Here is a 5,854-nt window from a genome sequence, read left to right as displayed (position 1 = left end):
ATTTATTGTTTGGGTGGAACTGGTTTTGTCAGCATCCTTATTTTTTGTTAAATTGGTTTTTAGTAAAGCAATACTTTATTTATGTAACATATTTGTTTTCATTTATATTTTAATTTGCGAGAAGAAGAAAAAAAGGTGATAGATATAATTTTTATTATAAAAATTAATACCTCAAGCCTAACAACACCAAACATGTTTCAGTTATGATGCTCAACGTCATATGTGTTATTTTTATCAATCTTTTATCATGAGTTATAGGCATGGTTCTACGCTAGACTCGTAAGGATGAGTATATTTGATGTTTCAACTACAGCAACGTTAAAAACAAAGATTCAAAGCTTGTTTACGTGCTAATATGATTTTGCCTTTTTTTTTTAGGCTTTCCTTTCATGAGAAGTGCAACTTAAGGAATTTTATTCTTTATAACAATATCAAATAATATATTCTGTCTGAAAAACTAATAAAATAAAGAATAATATTTTTGAGTTCTACTGTACATAAGATTACGTATATTAGACCTTTTGGAAATTGCACTGTAAAATATCCAACTCTTGCGGAGTTTGGCGCGAGAACAGAATGTTTATCTACGTCGAAAACTTACGTATGTGTAGTGCAAATGAATACTATGTAAATACTGCGGGGAGTATCGTCTTACAAAGTTGTTTGTGTACACACTAGAATATGTCAATAGTCGAGATTGCAAATGATTTAATCACTGTCATTTAATAGATCCTATATGTATGGAAATTGTGACTTGTTGTAACAACCTAGAAATGATGACGTGATAGGATTTTTTAATCATGAACAATCGCAACGAACATTTTAAACCACACATTTTGTTTTCAATAATAACCCACAGACGCGTGTCTGTCAAGATTGAACGCTGTTAATATTTTATGGATAGTGATACGAGATTAGACAGATATTTTATTCAGATCCTTTTGTTTTCATCTCGATAAATGAACCTTTTAGAACATTATAGCTTATTACATATTACACGATTCCGCTATCTGGGGTAAGCCAAGAACTAATATATAAACAATAAAGTAATATTCAGTGAATTTATATCCCCGATTTTGTAAAAACGTTCATCACATGTATGTATCTGACGTCTTACAAATTTTAGCCAGACAAGCGAAATTGTTATCAAACACAGATAACTATTCTTATCCTGAAAATATTGTTCTACTTTAATGAAAGAAGGAAGCGAGTTTAATGTGATACGTAAGAGTTTGCATAAAAGAACAGCATTAACACTGAAATGTGCGATGATATGCCACAACAATACTGTAAATATTTTAAAAGATTGATTCTTAATAGAATCGTCACTGGTTTCTAATAGGAAAAGTACATTATTAGCATCGACTGCTTGCCGTGTTTTTCATTCTGCTAATAATGATAATAACTTCCAACATTGCACTATTCACTTCTGTGATATTTCACTATAATGTTAGTTGTTTTTTAGCTTTGGCATTACACCTTTACAATTAAACATTGCTTTCAGTTGCTACCGTATTTCATTGTTGAAACAATATATAAACACAAAGAAAAACTCTTCAAAATGATGCAAATTCATAATATAAATTTGTGTAGGAAAAAAACTAGCAAACTATAGAGATGATTTTAAGTTATTTCCATTTCTATCGCACGTTTTAGGCGCTTCCGTCTGGTATTGGCTAGTTTTAGACTTCAAAATAAGAATTTTAATGTATGTTGTTGTCTGAGGCCTCTGTAAAGCTCTGAATAAATTTGTAGAAGATAATATTTGTACTTATGGCTCTAAGCATATGTAAAGATCTCTTAGCTAAGCAAATGCTAACAGATTTGATTCCATATAGAAAGACTAGGGCGACTTTAGTTGATAAAAGAATATTAACTCATAAACCTACTTTGCATCCATTCTGTCCATTCTAAAGAATTATGAAACTGACTAACTCGAAAATATTTGTATATAGAATCTATATTTCTGTTTATTACTTACTGTTTCACCGCTTGTACACAGAATTAGAGAATAATACTGTTAAGGTTATTGTTATATCTTTGTGTGGTAGCTACGTCTGCATGTTTGGTTTCTCTGTGCAGCTAAGTTGCATTAAGAGATAAATAGATTCACAGGCTGTTTTCCCATTATGCCACAGGTACAACTTGTTCGGCTTATTACATAGGCTTATTACACTTTTGACAATTATTCATGTTACTATTGAGTGTCTCAATAGTTGCAGATATCAACATAAATTCACACATCTAAATAAAATTGAAATTAAGAACATGAATTTAAGAAAATCAACGGTTTTCAATAAAAACAAAATTATATTGCTAGTTTTTAAAATCTAGTAGTTATGTAATAATAGCCAAGTTTTCAATAATATTATGCTTATTCGATGGCTAGGTACGTATTTAAAATAAGTTTTACATTTGGAAATGCTATTACTCGTCACGCCCATTCCTCGTGAGTATTCGAGTATCGGTATTTTGAGTCATTTTAAGTATTGATTCAATTAATACACTTGAGTCTTGCTTTGTCATTGTCTGGTGTCTAGTGCATCAAGTTTGTGGAATTTCACCAGGAATGTAGACTTAATAAAAAAGTTTTATATGTAAAAAGCAAGTATAAGTGCTTCCCACATTAAATTAGAAGATAAACTCAAATAACGTAGAAGTTAAACCTCGCATGAAGTTACAGTGGGATAATGTTAAAACTCTATAGAATTAAGAACAAAAATGCTGCAAACCTTTTACAGCTGTTACGTATTACAATATTCGAAAAGTCCGAAATTTAGTTAACTGATAATTTAAATTCAGTAGTTAAATTGTACTTTAGATTTAGCAGTTAAGTAAAAGCCGATATATAGTCAGTTTATGATATTTGATAACAAGATTGATACACGCAGTTTTCTTTCATACAAATATGTTTTAATATACAAACAACAATACAATTGCTGATATCAACATAGATTCACATATCTAAATAAACTTTAAACAAAACTGAAATTAAGAACATGAATTTAAGAAAATCAACGGTTTAATATAGTTAAACAGTTATTACAAATAGCTATTACACACAGTGATTTATATACACAAATTTTACAAACTTACAGGCAATATAAAGTCTTCTTTCTAGTCTGAAACCTCCTTGATATCTTACTGAGGGTTCACGATGAGCGAGTTAATTACGAGTTGATGTAGGTACAGTTCGTCTAACGGGGAGCTAGCTTTGTCCTTCGTTATTCACAAGTCACACGCGCCGAGTTTTTCCACGATGAAGTTATATAATGTTTTCGTTAAAGTACTAATGTTCGATGAGAATACACTGAAGTTAAATGACTTGTAATAACCATGCTATATGGGTTCTAAAGTAAATACAATAATTACAAAAATTATCGGAACGGCAACCGTGTTACTCCATGTTTTATAATATCACTGTTGTGTATATTGTTAACCATCCCAATGCAACAGCAAATTATTATTGTTATCGTTCAAAATAATATTTTTGTATAGAATACAACGTAAGAACTTCGTAAATGAAAAAAATAGAGTACCAGCAATCTTCTTTGTTTGTTTTATTAATTTTCTGATGAGGCACTAACGTATCACATCTTACCATGCCTTGTTTCTGATTATATAAGCACGTGCACGTATTCTTTTAGATCAATTACAAATTATCTTAAAAGCACAAACGATGAAGATCTGGGGTTGAGAACGTTTCTATTCCGGATTTTCAAACAGTTACAGTCATTGTGAATTTTAAAATTTTGTATATTAAGTCACATTATAATTAAGGAGTTACAGGCTAGGCTTTATTAAACTATATGATATTATGTTTCTAAAAAAAAAGGCACTGCGGCACATATGTAAAGAATCTTTTCAAATGTTGTTTGTATGTTTTTATTATTATATAAAAATGTTTTTCTGTTGCCAAAGGTCATGAAATAGCAAAGTAATATCATTGTATGTTTATTTTTTGAATCTATAGTAACAGAAAATGAAAGTCGTGATAGAGATACCAGAAATAAATGACAATCATCGAATTTCCCTGAAACCCTAAGAGGATTTTATCTTGTATAAAATAAATTGTATTTTCTTGATAAATGTCTGGTGATAAGTATAATTTGGATTTATCTTATCTAGTCGATCACTTCTCTGTATTAATCCTGTAGGAGAGAATATTAATCCCTTAGGACAGAAAAACAGATATACAGATGGAAAGCAAGATAATAAAAAAGTAAATTTTCCTTATAATTTCAAGTGATCTTATACGACATACAATCTAAAAAATGAGTAGAACGTAAATTATATAGAAGGTTACTCACATATTATAAGAACTGTTTGTATATATGTTAATGCAGTAGCGTATTGTTGCAGATGCGAGTCGTGGCCCCACGGGCAACAGATTTGTCACGTATCTATTAGGTTCATGACGAATTTCCAACCATTCTACAGTGCAATGCTGCCGCGAATAAACTTATGGCTGGATGATTATGTTACTGTTCTCAAACGATGTAGACCCAAAAGACGCAATATTACGAATAAAGCCTTCATTGTTCTACATAGAAGCAGAAAACTTGTACAGCGTATTGGTTAAGGTAGAAACAAGCTCCAATACTATTCTTCAATCCAGTTCGGGTCAATGTCGTCATCTGCAAAGTGAAGCTACAGTCACAAAAAGAGAACCATCCACTCCAAGAGAAATCTTGGTGAAGCTGGGCATATATCTTAGTGACGTTACCAAAACAAATCTTGTTGAAACTGGGCACATCTCTTCGTAACGTCACCAAGTGAAGCTGGGCATATCATTTGGTAACGTTAACAAGACAAATCTTGTTGAAGTTGTGCAAATTTCTTGATAACGTTACCAAGTGAATATGGACATATCTTTTGGTAACAAATCTTGTTGAAACTGGGCATATCTCTTCGTAGCATTATCAAGTGAAGCTGGGCATATCTTTTGGTAACGTCTACAAGACAAATCTTGTTAAAGTTGGGCATATCTGTTGGTAACGTTACCAAGTGAAGCTGGGCATATCTTTTGGTAACAAATCTTGTTAAAACTGGGCATATCTCTTCGTAACATTATCAAGCCAAGTCTTGGTGAAACTTGGCACATCTTTTCGTAATGTTAACAAGAGAATTCTCGGTGAAGCTGGGCATATCTCTTGGTAATTTTAACACGATTCTAAACAAGGATTTGAAATTAATGAATGCTACGAATTTCGTAGAGATATTAAACAGATATATCTCAAAATCTTAATGCGTCCAGTGATCGTTGGTGAAGATTTGTGCATGATTACTCTGGATCACGTTAAACTACTTTGTACATGATTACACTGAATCACGTTAACTACTTTGTGCATGAAGGTGAATCTTACTAAAAATTACGCTTTGCAACCTACACATTAAAGCAACGTTTAAAGAAAAGGAAACTCCATTGCAGAGAGATAACTTTGTCTTGTTTTTGATAGACGTATCTCAGAAATGGAATCTATATTGCTTTTAGGAATTGAATAACAAAGAATAACGAAACAATAAGTATTAAATCGACTTTACTACAGACCAATATAATAACAATAGTTTACAATTGTTACAAAAAATAACGATGTTTAGAATTCTTTCAAATAAGAAAGTAAATCAGAATTAACCGATATTACTGTACAATAGTATAAGGATGATATTTACTTTTTTAAAAAGAACTATGAAACTACCACCATTATTACTACAGACCAGAACTATTATAGCTCTTACAGCGCACCAGTACAATATTATATTTTACAGCAAACTGGTACGATAATAATTATTGCAGAAAATAATAATAATACAATAATAATTCCTACAGCATACCACTTTGATAATAATTCTT

The 5,854-nt window shown here is 31.1% G+C and overlaps 1 protein-coding gene across 3 annotated transcripts in view; it reads left to right on the top strand.

The window, feature by feature from the left end:
• LOC106460138 (tachykinin-like peptides receptor 99D) overlaps positions 1-5,854 on the top strand; it is a 97,319-nt gene that overhangs the window by 1,178 nt on the left and 90,287 nt on the right. The gene's annotated exons all lie outside the window — the stretch shown is intronic.

This window comes from Limulus polyphemus, unplaced genomic scaffold (genome assembly GCF_000517525.1).
Source record: "Limulus polyphemus unplaced genomic scaffold, Limulus_polyphemus-2.1.2 Scaffold717, whole genome shotgun sequence".
NCBI classification, from domain to species: Eukaryota; Metazoa; Arthropoda; class Merostomata; order Xiphosura; family Limulidae; genus Limulus; species Limulus polyphemus.
The sequence above is the reverse complement of the archived record's forward strand: the minus strand, read 5'-3'. Positions and strand labels throughout refer to the sequence as shown.